Below are 18,580 nucleotides of genomic sequence, written 5' to 3' on the forward strand. Positions count from 1 at the left end.
GGATGTGAAGCATCGATCTGATAAAAGGGGTCAGAGGAGGAAGTGAAGAATCATTCTGATAAAAGGGGTCAGAGAAGGATGTGAAGAATCGATCTGATAAAAGAGGTCAGAGAAGGATGTGAAGAATCGATCTGATAAAAGAGGTCAGAGGAGGAAGTGAAGAATCATTCTGATTAAAGGGGTCAGAGGAGGATGTGAAGAATCGATCTGATAAAAGGGGTCAGAGGAGGATGTGAAGAATCAATCTGATAAAAGGGGTCAGAGGAGGATGTGAAGAATCGATCTGATAAAAGAGTTCAGAGGAGGAAGTGAAGAATCATTCTGATAAAAGGGGTCAGAGGAGGATGTGAAGAATCGATCTGATAAAAGGGGTCAGAGGAGGATGTGAAGAATCGATCTGATAAAAGGGGTCAGAGGAGGATGTGAAGAATCGATCTGATAAAAGAGTTCAGAGGAGGAAGTGAAGAATCATTCTGATAAAAGGGGTCAGAGGAGGATGTGAAGAATCGATCTGATAAAAGGGGTCAGAGGAGGATGTGAAGAATCGATCTGATAAAAGGGGTCAGAGGAGGATGTGAAGCATTGATCTGATAAAAGAGGTCAGAGGAGGATGTGAAGCATCGATCCGATAAAAGGGGTCAGAGGAGGATGTGAAGCATCGATCTGATAAAAGGGGTCAGAGGTGGAAGTGAAGAATCATTCTGATAAAAGGGGTCAGAGAAGGATGTGAAGAATCGATCTGATAAAAGAGTTCAGAGGAGGAAGTGAAGAATCATTCTGATTAAAGGGGTCAGAGGAGGATGTGAAGAATCGATCTGATAAAAGGGGTCAGAGGAGGATGTGAAGAATCGATCTGATAAAAGGGGTCAGAGGAGGATGTGAAGCATTGATCTGATAAAAGAGGTCAGAGGAGGATGTGAAGCATCGATCTGATAAAAGGGGTCAGAGGAGGATGTGAAGCATCGATCTGATAAAAGGGGTCAGAGGTGGAAGTGAAGAATCATTCTGATAAAAGGGGTCAGAGAAGGATGTGAAGAATCGATCTGATAAAAGAGTTCAGAGGAGGAAGTGAAGAATCATTCTGATTAAAGGGGTCAGAGGAGGATGTGAAGAATCGATCTGATAAAAGGGGTCAGAGGAGGATGTGAAGAATCGATCTGATAAAAGGGTCAGAGGAGGATGTGAAGAATCGATCTGATAAAAGAGTTCAGAGGAGGAAGTGAAGAATCATTCTGATAAAAGGGGTCAGAGGAGGATGTGAAGAATCGATCTAATAAAATGGGTCAGAGGAGGATGTGAAGAATCGATCTGATAAAAGGGGTCAGAGGAGGATGTGAAGAATCGATCTGATAAAAGAGTTCAGAGAAGGAAGTGAAGAATCATTCTGATAAAAGGGGTCAGAGGAGGATGTGAAGAATCGATCTGATAAAAGGGGTCAGAGGAGGATGTGAAGAATCGATCTGATAAAAGGTTCAGAGGAGGATGCGAAGAATCATTCTGATAAAAGGGGCCAGAGGAGGATGTGAAGAATCATTCTAATAAAAGGGGTCAGAAGAGGATGTGAAGAATTGTTCTGATAAATGGGGTCAGAGGAGGACATGAAGAATCATTCTTATGAACAGGTGGCACATAGTTAAGAAAATTGCAGCCAAATACAACACTGGTGCCCAACTAACGTATCTGAACACACAGGGACATTAATGTCTAAGGAAAAGTGAAACCCCAAAACGCCAAAAATTAGATAATCGAGCAGGTGAATAACATTGGGTGACATCATGCTGATGGTAGGGTCAGCATTTGGCACAAGCAGCAAGCATCTATGAACCCTCTGTCAGCTATGAATGCTTCAGGCTGGTGAAGGTGGAGTAATGGTGTGAGGTTCTCTTGAAAGCTGTGAAACAGTGCTATCGTTGGGAAACTGGTGCAGAAAGCTGGTGTTATGGAACCTCCCCCCCCCCCCCCCCATTTATACAAGTCAACTGTCTAATTTTTTAGAAACAAACCTGGCAAATTTGAAGTGTCCTGGTCAGAAAATGAAATTTTAACATGCCACAACCACAGATGGGTGTTTCCAGACAAAACCAGGGTGAAACCAAGCTGCCCCCGACTTATCAACTCCAGTGTTGGTGATTATGCAAATTATGGTCTACCTATCCTTTAAATTGCACATCTACTAATTGACAAGGAATATTTTTAGTATTTATCTGTGTTTTTCGGCACATGATTTACATCACGAGAGTGAAGTGAAGCCAGCTCTAATTTGCCACAGGGATTGCATGACATACCTATGTCACGCAATCCCCAGGAGAGTCAGTTCTGACACCACTGAAACAGTGCCGGCACTGGAGGTGAGTATTGGAGTTACTAAGGGGGAAAACATAGGGACTGAGGAGGGGTTGTCCCAGTAGGGAACAACACCCTTAAAATTCACATAAAACCTTTGAACTCGAGACTTATGCATTTCGAACTTCCAAGAGATAAGAACTCTTGGGTGTTGAAAACCTGTCGAACGGTCATGTGTCTCGAGAACCTTCGACCTGCTGTCATCCCTTCTAATTAGTAAGTCTGGCGCGATTGTGGAGTGTCGCTTTTATGACTTCACCAACTAAACAGGGGGGGGATGTCGGGAGATAGGAGGACTTTGGTCTTACCACCACTAGACCATTTTACTCAACTTATAGGAAAGGGATAGGAAATTTTGGCAAGAATAACTTTGCAAAAATTTTCAGAGCCACCCACAAATCAAGTCGCTTAGGTGCCAAATATTATATCTATCATTCACCTCTCTTGGGACTAGTCCCCCTACCATTTAACGCTTGTTTTGCCATAAGTGCGGTGTCTCAGATTCCCTTTTGCGTTAATATCCATGCCTCCCCCCCATCTCACGCCATTTAATATCCCGGGATCGGGAGATTTTACTTCTCGGAGTGTGATTTGAATACAAAGTTCACTTTTGAAGATTTCTTTATCAATAATACATCACTGTATTTCAGCATTTCTTAGCAGCTCAATAATATCATTATATCCGAGCTGGGAGAACGTTCGACCTTAATGTTTTATTTTAATGAAGTCGAGAAAGCTGAGAACATTTTGTTTCATGAGTGACAGCTAAGAAGTGAAAAGTTTTTTTCACCGCCTTCTCTTAAAGTGAACGCGTCAGCACTTTTTTTCATATGGAAGTAGTGGTATTGACTCGCCCCCAGAGGCCGTGGGGTACTCGGTGTCGGGCCCGTTGACTTCAATGGGAGATGTCACAGTTGCAATGACCCGGTCCGTGGCCTCAGGCGGTCAATGTAAAAGGGGGTAGAGTGATGGGGATAAAGTTGTTGAGATGATTCGTAACGCCACCTGTGGTTTCTGGTCAGTTTGACCAGCACTGCAGGGCTGCTTCTCTGGGACAGATGGGGTGGTGCAGCAATGATGTTGAAGCTCCCCACAGGTAGGGCTATAGTCCCAGGGCAGTGTAGATGAGGTTGGCAAGTGGGGAAATGGTGTAAAGAAGTAGATGTAGCAGAGCCGGGTGTAAGGCGCAAGAATAAGTGGAGGACACAAGGGCATGTAGTTCCAAGGCTTTACTCACAGTCTGGTGCACACAGATGCCCGCTTCGGTGCCGTGTCCTCCAGGTTAGCGGCTCAGCCAACTCCCAGGCAAGGTAAAGTACACCTTCCCAGCACTCCCCCAACATGTGCCTTCTCTGAACGTCTCCACACTAGCGCCTAATCTGAAGTACTTGTAGTTGCGTATTAAACTCAAGTTCCTCCTTCTTGATGTTACTTAGAACTCTACTTGTACGGCAGACAGCTGTAGCCTGCTTCGGGGACTCCTTGCTATCATGTCCCAGCTCACCCACGTTGCTGTTGCGCCCCCAAGTCTTAGATGGGAATAAAGTGGTGACGACTTCTATTCCTCCGGTTTTTGCTGCAGGAACATCAGTATCCATACAACCTCGGAGACCGGACCCCGGCCATGCGCTTCAAAGTTGAGGAAGGGCTCTGCTCTGACCCTAGTTCTTAGTACTCGTCTCCTTACGTTCCCCACTAATCTTTCTTCCTTCTGAAGAATCAGGCTTTCTATGGCTCTTTCCTGTGCCAGCAGCTCCAGGTCACAGAGTCTGCTGCAGCACTTCCTTCACTCCATCCCTCTCAAGGGATCTCCTCTCACAGACTGACCTTTTCCTAATATTCTCCCGCTCTCTTGTGCAGTCTAAGCTCCACCCACCTCCCAGCACTCTTCGTGTTCCAAGCAGGGAGCCACAAAGGTTGCTCTGCTACACTACTGGTGTGCGTGTGGGATGTGAGTGTTGGAGCGTGGTCAGGTGTCTCCACCTTACCTGGATAGTGGGGTACCACACCTCAGGAGGAGGTGCAGTACCTCTGTGGCGACTGAACCCTCAGGGGCGCCACAGTATTGCTGTGTAGGATCATGTCGCCCCATAAAAAAGACACCTTATTTTTAGAGATCGGATGTGCCATTCATGAGAAATCTAGTCTATAAGCCATATGCAAATCAGGCTGGAAGTGCACTGGGGCGTGTCTATGCACTTCTTCCCTCCTTCATGAGTTGCATACAACTTCTGCGCTATATTTTTCATGACTCTTGTATAACATTTCTACCAAAAAAAAGTATTTTTTATTGGGGGACAACACATTTGAACCCCTATGCTGATGTATATATTCGTCATTGGGCTGAGTTCTCAGTGCTCCTTGAAAACTATATACAGCATGGCTCAAAAAATGGAGAGGGATTGCGTAACACGTTGTACTTTATACCTAAAGTTTTTCTTTTTTATCATATTACGGTAATCGTTTGCTGCAATCTTTTTCAATCCCTGAAAACCCTCCAGTGACCGGTTGACCATAGACAAGTCTCCATACCCTTCAAAATGGACTCCAGCGGTTGCAGCAGTTCTTTCTCCATGATCAATCAGTAATGTATGTGACGTTTCTTTCTTTCAAGGTGTGAGATTGGTTGAAAAAAACTAATGTTTAAGATGTAATTATTTCTTTAAAATCGATCATGGCCTTCGGAAAGTGTTAAGCTTCCATGTTTATCAGGCTATAAACAATCTTTTCCCACCAATTTACCACCTAGGTGACCACCATTTAAAATGTCAATTTGGAGTACAATTTGGGGAAGTGTTTGTGCTTGTGACATTATTGTGTTACATGAAACTTCTAGAGAGGAAGTAGCTAACTTCTTTTCCTTCTTTGGTTTTCTGTTGAAACCAGCCAAGGACGTAACGTGGACTGTAGGTGGGAGCTTGATGGTTCTTAGTAGGGCTTCCACAGACAGACTTTGTACAAGAAACTCAGTTTAGCCAATTTCAAAGCAACCCTGACCTACAAAGGGATCTAGACTTCTAGGGAGGAAGTAGCTAACTTCTTTTTCTTCTTTGATTTTCTCTTTAAATCAGCCACGGACATAACGTGGTCTTTAGGTGGGATCTTGATGGTTCTTAGTAGGGCTTCCACAGACAGACTTTGTACAAGAAACTCAGATTAGCCAATTTCAGAGCAACCCTGACCTACAAAGAGATCTAGACTTCTAGGGAGGAAGTAGCTAACTTCTTCTCCTTCTTTGATTTTCTCTTTAAATCAGCCAAGGACGTAACGTGGACTGTAGGTGGGATCTTGATGGTTCTTAGTAGGGCTTCCACAGACAGACTTTTTACAAGAAACTCAGTTTAGCCAATTTCAGAGCAAACCTGACCTACAAAGGGATCTAGACTTCTAGGGAGGAAGTAGCTAACTTCTTTTCCTTCTTTGATTTTCTCTTTAAATCAGCCATGGACATAACATGGTCATTAGATGGGATCTTGATGGTTCTTAGCCGGGCTTCCACAGACAGACTTTGTACAACAAACTTAGTTTAGCAAGTTTCAGAGCAACCCTGACCTACAAAGGAATCTAGACTTCCGCAGTGCCCCATGGGTCATGTTATTGAAGCGACCCGGCCGTCACATCCGTATACTCTATTCACTCTTGCACATCCTACTACAGTTTCTGCCTTTTTAGAGAATATCTTCGCAACAGTGTGACACACAGAACCATAGGAAATCAGTGTAGTGCCATACAAGCCCCATGTCCATGAGTCTTTATGCTGCTTCTCACATTTTTAAATGAATAATAAATTAAAAAATAAAAAAAAATAAAAATTATGAAAAATCTTCTGCAATACACTTGACCTACCACTTGGTGGCGATATTGTCTTTCATTGAAATCAGCTATTTGACTATATGGGAATTATTTTTTTTTTTTTTTTTATTAAATGAGAAATAAATATAAAGGGCTAGTAAATCATAAATCATACATCCGTTTGGCCATACTGTGTGGGTGGGTGATATCTGATTGATAATACCATCTAATGAAATATTTTTGAATTATCTTCGATTTATTATAGTTCCTTCAAGACTGACTGTGGAGTAATTGTGGTAAAGTGAATTGGAAGGCAGAATAATATAATTTTTTTTTGCCCACTGGTAACATATGTCCCGGAAATCATCATACAAGTTTTGGAACAAAACTCTACGTGTTAGTTTAAAAAAAAAATGTAAACCATCAAAAAGTTGCCTATGGTATATGCTGCTAATGTGTATTATTTTATTCTTATAGCTAGAATTTTAGTTTCAGGAAAGGGGTGATAAATAAAATATATAATTTTTTTAAAATTATTATTATTTTGTTATATTCATATTTTATAGGTTCCCCCAAGGGGACTTGAACCTGCGATCTTTTGATGGATTTTCCAATACATTGCAATACTGTAATATTGCAGTGTATTGAAAAATTACTGATCTCCTACAGGCTGAGCTTCATAGGAGTACAAACATGGCAGATAGATGGAAGAAGGATAAAGTTGTGGCATTATAGAAATTACAGGATGGATAGACGCGTTACTGATCTGCAAATGATGAAAAAATGGAAACAAAAATTTTAAAAAGTTCTCGATTTATTTAGTCTGGAGTATATGCCATGTGCAGAAATCCCTGCACTTACAGCCTCAGCTGCTATCAGTGAGTTTATTAATGGTCGTCTGAGGAACCTTCGAGCAAATCATCAAAATCTGCTGCTGGCAGCTCCTTTGTAATCATCAACCAATGGGGTCCCAAATGTGCTCGATAGAAGACAAGACCGGAGACGCTGCAGGACATGGCAGCACACCAAGGCCACACAGGCTGCTCACAGTAGCACTAGCACCTGGTGCAGTCCAGTTGAAAAACTGCTTCTGTGACACAATGGAGAAATTACCGCACCACTGGTTCCACAACCAAATCAATGTAATCCCAAGATGTTAGTGTACCTGGAATGAAGCCTAGAGAGGTTCAGCTACCATACAATATGGCACCCCCACCATAATCTTGGGAGTAAGGTTTGTGTGATGTTCCCTCGTGAAGGCCTCTTCATGGTGGTGCCCACATGGTCTCAAGACCAATTTCTGGCTGTCAATAGGTCAAAGACAAAAAGGCTCATTGCTGAAGAGGACAGATCTCGATCCAAGCCTTCATTGTTGTCTTGCTCTGCATCATGAAAGCTTTTAATAGCGGTGGCGAGAGGTCAATGGACACCTGTAACTTGAAGCCCAATGTCATGCAAACGTCTTCTGATGGTTTGTGCAGTCACTGTTTTATGCCTTCAGCATATAACATCCAATTTCACTTACAGTATGGATCAGTCATGGAACCAGTGGTGCGGCCATTTCTCCATTGTGTCCCAGAAGCAGTTTTTCAACACAACAACGCCAAGCTGCAATGTTCCTTGAGCTACTGTGAGCAGCCATTGTGGCCTAAACGTGCTACCATGGACTGCAGCATCTCCAGACTTGTCTCCCATCAAGCACATCTGGGCCATCATTGGTCGGTGATTGCACAGGAGCTGCCAGCAGCGGATCTTGATGATTTGCTCAAGTGCGTTCAGTATGGCAGAAGGTTCCTCAGACGACCATTAATGACCTCACTAATAGCAGCCAAGGCCATAAGTGTCGGAATTTCTACAAGTGACCCTCATACTCCAGACTGAAGAAATCTAGATGTTTTGAAAATTTTCTTTCCATTTTTTCATCATTTTCAGATCAATAACTTGTCTATCCATCCTGTGATTTCTGAAATTCCGCGAGTTTTTCTTCTTTGTGCTGCAATTTCAGTGTTGAAGAAGTGTTTTCACCCACTATACACACAGGTCGGGAGAGTGCTTAAAGTCCAGTTCTTGCTCATAACCCTCCAGCTTCAAAAATGGACACTTTGGGGCAATTTTCTGAACAATAAATACACATCCAAAATCATGGGACATTCCCAGCCCCACCGTCTTTGGAAGCAACTCTTAAATAGATCAGAAATGTTCATGCAAATTTTTTAAAAAATTTCCCACGTTAATGGATCTGGTTTATGGGAAAATCTGAACAACTGAAAAGCATGAAGAACATCTAGTCTTATATGAGCCGGTAACATAATCAGCGCGGGTGATAACATTTTATACGAGGTCATTTATAAATAAAATACAGATCTGTGAATATGGTAAGTAAATTAATATGCATGATAGCGTGAAATGACATAATACCGCCTACCGATGCAGTCAACATTCTGCACCATTGGATTCACGCAAGAAAACATTGCTAAATTCTCCACTCGGGGTCCCTGAGTGGGAGCGTGGAAAAAGTGTATACGTCTGACTCACTGGAGCTGACATCTGCAAACGATTCCCGCTAGATCTAAAGATCCTGGTGACGAGTACGACAAAGAGTGGGTGGTGGTCTTCTCGAAAGATGTAAGATTTTCTGAAAAGGGGAAAAATAATTCCCAATTGGCAGGAAATTAAAGAAGAAAGAAGTTATGGAACCATTGTTTCCGAGAGTTTGTTTGGTATGAGGTTGACTTTATGGTAAAGTTGACAAGTAAACTTTCTTCTACGAGTCGGTACAGTCATGGTGATATACAGTCTTCTGGGCTTCAAGGGCTGGACGTCATAGGAGTAGAGATGCAGCCAGACACGGGGGCTTCAGTAGATAGGCGTTAAAGTGACCTTTCTTTTGTTTCTAACCTCCTGCATGCCAAGGTCACTTTTGACAGTAGCATCTAAGACTTGAACTGTTGAGATCGGAGCAAGCTCCGTTGCCCTAGGACAGTGTTCCCCCCAACTCCGGTCCTCAAGAGCCTCCAACAGGTCATGTTTTCAGGATTTCCTTAGATGATGGAATTCTTGCCTATCCAGGTACTGCAATTTTCTCCTTGACAATACAAAGGAAATCCTAAAAACATGACCTGTTGGTGGCTTTTGAGGACCAGTTGGGGAATGTTGTTCTTGGATGTCGGCTGTATAACAGCTGACACCCACTGTCACAGTCCAATTCTTGGATCTGTGTCAGATTCTGATTCCCTCAGGTAAACCTTTTTTTTTCCTTTTCAGGCTTCTGGGGCTTAATATGGGTTTTTGCCCCCGGTGGCCACAAGTGTCATTACAGCCTGATAGGTTTCTTTGTTTTACCTTTTGCCCCTGGTGGTCACTGGGGTTATTACATGTTTTTGGTTTCCCTGCTGATGTGACCACTCTTCCTTTGTTATAATAGGTCACATGGTGTATCAGCAGGTGTTGGTGATAGCAGCTTTTCCTTAGTTGGATTCCAACCACGGTGAGGGGAGCAGCTGGCTGAGGTGTTAAGCCACTGCTGAAAGCTGGTGAAGTGGGCAGCTGGCTCTGAGGTGTAGAGCCACTGCTGAAACTGGTGTAGAACTCTGCCTGCCCGGTGTCCGCAGCAGAGTGAGATGGTGAAGGTGGCAGCTGGCTGAGGTGTCGAGCCACTGTGAAAAGCTAATCCGGTGATGTACTCTGCTGCCTGATGACTGCAGCAGAGCAAGATAAGTGTTTTCCCCTGTTTGCATATTTTCCTTGGTGTGTATTAGTACAGCAGTGGGGACCAGTGTCTGCACCACCCAGTTCTCTAGCAAGGGATAGGTGTAGGGTGAGTGAGGGACACAGGTATCCTGCTCGGCGACAGGTGAGGAGCCTGTATAGGGAACGTTAGGGGTGTTCAGGGACACTGCCTCAGGGGAGTGCAGGAGGTCTCCACGTCCCCGTTCCCTATTGCAGGGCCCACCGTTGTAACTGTTTTCCCTTCCCCCTTGTCTTGTTGTTTAAGTTACCGGCCTGCAGGTCATGTCATACAGGACAGGTACACGTGACACCCGCGCTTATAAGCTGTGATATTAGCGAGCGTATGGCCACCAAGTGATAAGCATATATACAGTGGTGTTGGCACAGGCTCTGGCAGGGATCTCATGACATTGTCATTGAGAAGGGGTTGTCCAAGTAATGGATAACCTCTTTAAATCTATGAAACCAAGTGTCTTTTACAACACTGGTGTATTTACCCTATGTTTCCCCCTGGTAAAATAATAGCAGCTATACTCACCTCCGGTGACAGCGCCATTTCCAGTGGTTTTGGCACAGGCTTTGCTGGGGATCTCATGACATTGTCATTGAGAAGGGGTTGTCCGAGTAGTGGACAACCCCTTTAAAACTACAAAAACATGTGCTTTTTATAACACTAGTGTATTTATTTTCTGTATATGTGCCAAAATGGGCTTTGGACCACCACTGCTACCTTTGTGCCCCAAATACAAAGTGGTTGTCAGAGCACCGGAGCTAATGATGCCCCCAAAATGGATCCAGGAACACGATGAATTATCTTTATTATTTTTTTTCAGTACCGGAGGAGCGGATCAGCTTTTTTTCTTTCTTATAAGACTTCTACTTTAATAAATCATGTAATCACTGTTAGACCAAACATTTGACTCTTCTTAAAGTATGTGACCCCCCCCCCCCAGCTGCCATAGGGATTATGGATGATAGGATGGAATGCCTATTGTTTCTTTTATTGTATAATCCATACAATATTCTTATTAGTAAGTCTACAGGAATGTGCCACATGCTGGAAAGTGACAACAACGGCAAATGTATCACATTTACAGAGGGCTGAGATTTCACTTGAATCCGCCATGTTGGCAGCATTTCATACGACGAGGAGCACAGTTGTATCCGAGGCCGGAAAAGAAAACAAAGGATAGAATTATCCCGAAACAAGTGTGTCCTTGTGCACAGAGCCCTGCTGAGCGGTAACACAGCCGAAACCATACTCTACTCAGCTGTTTTCTTATCTGTCCCTGGTAAAGTTGGGTTACTACCTGTATGGCCGGCTTTGTGGTATGTGGAAGAGCTTTCCTTTGGAAAGTGTATGAGTCCTTCTTTAGTCTCCATAGAGCTGCGTTGAGCTGAGTGCTTCTGATCCTAAACTGTTGGATATCTCAGCCCCTAGATCCCACTGATTAAAACTTCTGACATGTTTCTATGACACGTCAAAAGTTTTGTGAAAGTGCAGTTACTCTTTACCGCCAAGGTAACCTGCATTGAATATTAAAAATACTGTAGACCTAATTAATTCTTTGTCTCCCAGATTTTGAAATAAAAGCTGTACAACCTAGTCTGTCCACTAGATGGCAGAATAAGTCTGGGGCCTTCTTTACATAACATAATTTTAGGCACTAGCTAAAGGCAGAAAAATTTTGACGGACCAAGGCCAATGCAGAAGAGCGGAAATCGGTGTCATGTGTACATAACCTGCCTGTATGATGTTTCTCTGTTGATATGTACTGATGGTCAGCACTTCAAATTTTTACACCAGATTTTACACATATTCTTCTATTATCCTAAATTTTCGGAGAGTTTCCTTAAAGCAGTTCTGACATTTCAGGTATTTTTTTCAGGATTAAAGTTCTGTGATATCTCCCATACACAGAAACATAAATATTCCTGCTTGTTTCTCCTTCAAGAGTATGTTCAAATGTATCGGCAACAGGATAATAGACATTTTACAGTAGTACTTAGCAGTGTAGCTGGGATTCCAGCTCTGGGGTAAGCTAAATTACTCAATAACCGCACCACTATCTGCCTCTCCTTGTTTTTTTCACTCTGGGCCTCCCTTTAATAGAGTAAATAGTCTCTCATCAGTGTTACCTATAAGTAGTTAACCTACAAGTCAATGTCTGATTATTAAAGAGGACACGTCACCAGGTCAAAAGTGTCCAGTGTTTGCTCTTATTTTATTTCTGCTGCTACCTTGAGTTTTCCGCTATTTGATTTTTATCAATCCGCCATATGGTTCCAGAGATATGGACCTTTTTATTTAGTGCTAACTTTTATAGTCTTTACAAGAGGGCGGTGCTCACAGGATCCTCAGGGGTGTGTCTTTTGGCTGCACTGTATTATTACCCTATGAGCAACTCCCCCTTGGTAAACACCATAAAAAGTTTCACTAAATAAAGAGGCCCATATCTCTGGAACCGTATGTCAGATTTATAAAAAATAAGCAACAGAATACTCAGGGGATCAACGGGAATAAAATCAGAGCAAAAACTACACACTTATGACCTGAAGACAAATTCTCTTTAATGACCCAGACCACATGGCTAAAGATTTAGGCCAAACCGAAAGAAAGAGCTCTGTGGAGTTTACAGAGAAAATGAATTCCGTGGCCTAGAACCTGTTACTTGACAGGAGCCTCCACCACAAAAGACTCCGATTTTGTAAGTGGCACATAGTAGGTGGGGTCCCCGTTTCAGATTTTGAAGTAAGGCCCAAAAACTTCATGCCTCTGATCTCAAGTCTTCCCGAAGTCAATCTTTGAAGGCGATTTACATACCGTTTATTGGGGTCCTAAAGTGTTTCTTAGAATGAAACAACCGCAACACCATTTTTTGCTGCCTTTGTAGCTGAAATCTATGGGGACACCTAAAATGGATCATTAAAGGGATTGTCCCGCACAAGACATTTGCAGTATACTCATAGGATATGTCTGATAGGTGCAAATTCAAGAGGTGAGGCGGACATCAATCTCCAGAATGGGGGTCCCCGATCGCTGATGTCCGACCAACAGTGAGTGGGGAGACGGTAGCGCATGCGTCGGCTCTCTATTCATTCCTATGGGAGTTCTGAATTCAGCCAAGAGTATTTCCTTGGCTGAAGTCAGAACTCCTATATCAATAAATGGAAAGCGATGCATGCGCCATCGCCTCCCCACTCACTGGTGCTCGGACATCAGTGATTGGGGACCCCCATTCTGGGGATTATGTCGGTTCCTGCTTTTTGATCTGTACCTATCATACATTTATGGTGCATCCTATTGATAAGCCTTAAATGTCTTTCGTCGGACAACCCCTTTAAAGGGAAAGTCCACCTTTACAACGGTTTTTTATTGCTTCGGTACATTTAAAAAAAAATGCAACTTTGAAAATATCCCTGGTTAAAAATTTCTTCCCGTTCTAAGTCTACAAAATCTCTCTGAACTCATTGATTCCCAATTCCATTTGTCACCAACTTTTTGTAAATTTTCGAATATACCAAAAAAGGGGACAAGGAAAAGAATGTATAACTGCAGGATCAGACTACACAGTGTTTGACTGTAGTCTGTTACCTTGGAGACACATAGGCGATAAGAGCTGTAAACACAAAACGGTAGATTTTTAGTCAAGACATTTTTTGTCTTAGAATTCGAGTAATAAGAAAATTGAGTGCAAAAGTATAGTTGCTAAAAAGACACAAGACTATGTATCATGTACCATGTATCTTGACTAAATGCCCAAAAATTAGCCACATTTTTGTCTTAGATGAATTTGAGTAATAAGAAAATTGATTGCCAAAATATACACACCTTTTAAATAGTAGCTAAAAAAGACACAAGACTATTTTCGGACCATGTATTTTGACTAAATGCCCAAAAATTAGCCACATTTCTTTCTATTTTATACATTTAATGATGTTTTCCTTTTCTTTATTATACTTCTTTTGTTTCGATTTTTTTTTTCTTCTTCACTCATTCATTGCAGACAGAAACTCTGCAAATGTAGTTTACAAGGCAAGATTAAAAGGAAGACGTTCAAAGATGGTGAAGAAATGTTAAGTGAAGCTTAGTGAGGATGAAAAACCTCCCGACTTACATCTCAAGATCAAATATTAGTATGGCCCAGATTAGCCGTGCGGATTTCTGCTGTCAGACAGGCCGCTCTCTCCTCCTGTGATCTCGGCCTGTGCTGTGTGTTTAGCAGGCGACCCCCTGTTGCTCTTGTACAGTTCTGAGGAAGGTGTCATGGAGGGGGGGGGGGGGGGTGATGCTATTTATTTCGCGTGCAAACCCCAGATCTTATTTTTAAAGGCAAAAATTTGGAGGAAATATAGTCTCAGAATGATTCACTCCCCTTAAGATAAGCATCTTTAGTACTTAGTAGCGCCCCTATGGCTGCAATGGCCTCCAGGTCACTTATAGGTTTTGGGTTTGCTACAAATGCTCTCTTCAAATCCCACTAGAGATTTTCAAGAGGCTTCATGTCATGCGACTTCTTCTGAAACCAAGCGTTGGTGGACTTTGAGGTATGCATGAGATCATTCTCCTATTGGAAGGTCCACTGATGTCCAAGCTTCAACTTACAGAAGATGTGATGTTTTCTCCTAAGATATCCAGATACTTGATTGATTTCCTCTTGCCCTTCACATGTTGGAGCTTCTCAGTGCTCAGTGGAACCAAAGATGTCCCAAACCTTCACCAGCCCCCGACATGCTTCACTGTAGGCATCGAGGTTCTGTCATGCTTCACTGTAGACATCACCGAACCAAAGTCCTGCTTCACTTTGCTTATAACCAAGCCATCATGCGTAGCTGTAGACAACACAGAGAAACAGCCATGCTTTGCTGTAAACATAACAGAGCTACCGCTATGCCTCAATGTAGACATAGCCAAGCCACTGCCGTACTTCACTGTTGACATAGCGAAGCCACCATCAAGCTTCACTGTAGACATAATCAAGCCACCACTATACTTAACTATAGGCATGATAAAGACACCATGTTTCACTGTAGTCACCGCCATGCTCAAATATAGGTAATCCCAGAGGCACCAAGCTTCACTGTAAATATCACCTAGATACCACCATGCTTCTCTGTAGACATAAATGAACCACTGCCATGCATAACTATAGGCATCACAGAGACACCACCATGCTCCACTATGGACAGGTTTTCCTTGTCAGCGTAAGCTGTTTTTCCTCCTCCAGAAAAGTTTCAGTTTTATTTCAATCCAACAGAAGAGAATGCCAAAATTTCAGAGTGTTATTTATATGGTTTTGAGCATACTGGGGCCAACTTTTCTTGAGTTTTTGGGTCAGTAGAGGTGAACGTCCTGGAGCATTTAGTATGCATCTTACCATGCAAACTGAAACCACAGTGCCTGCTGCCACCAGCCTTCTCAGGAATCTGGTGGCAGCCTGTGAAAGCTTCCTCTGTCTGCCACCTCTAGGTAGTGTAGCCAGTGTTCCTATAACTTTGACCTCGTGGGGACTATGCATCCAGCTATATATCTAGGAAAATGCAATATCTTTGTTTCTTTCTCTATCCTTTTCTTTGTGAAAGAAATGATTTTTTTTTCTTAACTTTTTGAACTACTTTCTTCATAACTTCATATAATTGACCTGGAGATCATTGTCCTTGAGGAATAGACTAAGATTCCCCAGGAACGATGTCTGATGTTGGTGTCTGGCTATGCATCATGTTTGCAGCAGGTTATAACAGCCAATGGGGGATGTACTAAGTGCTAAAGACACTCGTCAAGATAAGGAAAATAATTCTGAGACTGCAGTGGTCAGTAAAAGTGTAATTTTGGGCTGAATTTGGAGAAAACACTTGCGATATTAGTTGCATTAAGGTATATTGTTCTTGTTTTAATGGTTGATTTCAAATAGCAAAAAGTTTGGAAATTTTGCTAATAAACCAAATTTGCAATTGGGTTTGATTAGATTGTATTGCTCTTGTAGATATATAGTCAAGTAGATATCATGTATATTATATACTGTATAGCTGATATATATGATATATATTATATATGGTCTTGGAGTTTAGGCATGAAGACCCTCAGTATTTAGTGTGCACCTTACTGAGCAAGCTAAAACCTCATACACACGCCTCAACATTGAAACTGCAACATCAAGAAGGAAAAGTTGTGGAATTATGGAAATCACAGGATGGAGACATTGATGATCTGCAAATGATGAAAAAAAGGAAATATTTTCAAACCATAACAATTTATTCAGTGTGGAGTATGAGCGCCACTTGTAGATCTCTCAACACTTACAGTGAGGTCATTAATAACCTCACTGATAGAGGAATGTTCTGCTGCGCTGAATACACTTGGGCAAGTCATCAAGATCCGCTGCCGGCAGCTTCCTGTCCAATTGCTGACCAATGATGTCGTAGATGTGATCTATGGGAGACAAGTCCGGAGACACTGCAGGCCATGATAGCATGTTTAGGCCACACAGGCTGCTCACAGTAGCTCAGAGAACACGCGGCTTCGTGTTCTCATGTTGGAAAATGGACCCATGAAAACTTTGGAGAAATGGCTATACCAATGGTTCCATGATCAAATCAATGTACTACGGAGCTGTTAGTGTACTTACAATCAACACTATAGGGCCACCGTACATTATGCCACCCTACACCATAATCCTGGGAGTGGGACCAGTGTGATGTCCCCTCGTGAAGACTTCTTTGCAGCGTTGTCCATGTCTTCCTGCCAGATTTGAAGAATGTACGCAAAGTGATCCTTTCTGTTTTGAAAAGGAAATTACCAAGTCTAAGGAGTCAAACAGCGTCAACACAAACCATCAGAAGACGTTTGCATAACAGTGAACTACGCGCCAGATGTGCATCTACAAGTGTCCATTGACCTCATGCCACCACTCTCAAATGCCATCATGGTGCAGAGCAAGACGGCAATGGGGCCAGCAGTGGAGGTTTATCTTCTTCAATGATGACTCCTGCTCTTGTCTCAGACGCAAAGATAGCCATAGATAGGTTTGAAGACCACATGGGCATCATCATGAAGAGGCCTTCATGAGAGAACGCGAAAGTATACTATAAGCAGCAGTTCAATATAACAATGCTGCCAGCAGCGGATTTTGATGATTTACCCAAGTGCATTCAGCATGGCAGAACATTCCTCAGACAACCATTAATAACCTCATTGATCGCAGACATGGCATCTAAGTATGGGCATTTCTGCACATGACACTGACTTTGGTCTTGAAAAAACACAGTGGACCTACACCAGCAGATGACATGGCTCCGCAAACCATCAGTGATTGTGGAAACTTCACTTCCTGGCTGTAATGACTCTATAGAATATATGAGATTCACTTTTTGTATTGAAGAACTGAAATAAATTAACTTTTTGATGATATTCTAATTTTGTGAGAAGCTCCTGTATATACACATTTTTTTTTTGTTTAAATCCCCAGAAGCTTTGTCATTTTAGCATTGCAAAATACATACAAAAGCGGCTTATCTTTTTAGCTGAAATTTATTTTAATGGACATTGGTCTTTTTCCCAAATAAATATAATTTCATGCTCCTGGATATTTTTTTTTTTTCATTTTACATTTGAAATTATAGATTTTTTTTTCCGTTTTTATCATTCCAGTAACAGTTTACAGAACATACAGGAATCCTTTTTTTTTTCTTAAAAATAGATGAAAAACACACCAGATGATCACTTTTTCTAACGAATGTTCATCTTCACACCCGAACTCCGATTCTAAAGCAATTATACAATATTTACAGAGACAACGTCAAAAATACTTCGGACAAATATATTAGGACAGAACCGGATGTTAACAAACCTTCTATACAATAATTCATCGTTAAGTTATCATGCTAAATTTATTTTATTTTCATAAAATTCATTATAAATAGAATTTACGGCAGAAAGTTATTTGTGATCTATCGGAAAGTCAACAAAAAGTGGTAAAAGCGTAGACCGAATCGGCTCTATCTTTGAACAGTGCCAGGTTACAAAAAAACATAGGCCTAAAGGTCTATGGGCCTAAACGTCAATAGAATCTAAAAGTCAATGGGCCTAAAGTTCAATAGGACTAAAGATCAAAAGAATCTAAACATCAATGGTCGTAAAGGTCAATAATATCTAAAAGGCAAAGGGCCTAAAGGTCAATAGAATCTAAAAGCCAAATGGGCCTAAAGGTCAATAGAATCTAAAGGTCAATGGGCTTAAACATCAATAGGTCTAAAGATCAATAGAATCGAAACGTCTAAAGGTCAAAGAAACCTAAAGGGCAATGGGTATAAAGATCAATAGGCCTAAAGGTCAATAGAATCTAAAGGTCACTGGGTTGAAAGGTCAATAGAATCTAAAGGGCAATGGGCCTAAAGGTCAATTGGCCTAAAGGTTAATAGAATCTAAAGGTCAGTGGGCCTAAAGATCAATAGGTCTAAATGTGAATAGAATCTAAAGGTGAATGGAATCTAAAAGTCAAATGGACCTAAATGTCAATAGAATCTAAAGGTCAATGGGCCTAAAGGTCAACAGGCCTAAAGATCAATAGAATCGAAACTTCAATAGGTCTAAAGGTCAAAAAAATCTAAAGGGCAATGGGTCTAAAGATCAATAGGCCTAAAGGTCAATAGAATCTAAAGGTCAATGGGCCGAAAAGTCAATAGAATCTAAAGGGCAATGGACCTAAAGGTCAATGAA

The 18,580-nt window shown here is 41.9% G+C and overlaps 1 protein-coding gene across 2 annotated transcripts in view; it reads right to left on the minus strand.

Annotated features, from left to right (window-relative positions):
• Positions 1-17,373: 17,373 nt before the first annotated feature.
• Positions 17,374-18,580, minus strand: part of ABTB3 (ankyrin repeat and BTB domain containing 3) — a 197,622-nt gene continuing 196,415 nt past the window's right edge. For both annotated transcript variants that reach the window (XM_073567817.1, XM_073567816.1), the window contains one exon: positions 17,374-18,580. This exon is cut by the window's right edge and continues 1,928 nt beyond it. The gene's annotated coding sequence lies outside the window, so the exon portion shown is untranslated.

The sequence above is a fragment of the Dendrobates tinctorius genome, unplaced genomic scaffold (genome assembly GCF_039654945.1).
Source record: "Dendrobates tinctorius isolate UK_male_01 unplaced genomic scaffold, ASM3965494v1 ptg000020l, whole genome shotgun sequence".
In the NCBI taxonomy this organism is placed as follows: Eukaryota; Metazoa; Chordata; class Amphibia; order Anura; family Dendrobatidae; genus Dendrobates; species Dendrobates tinctorius.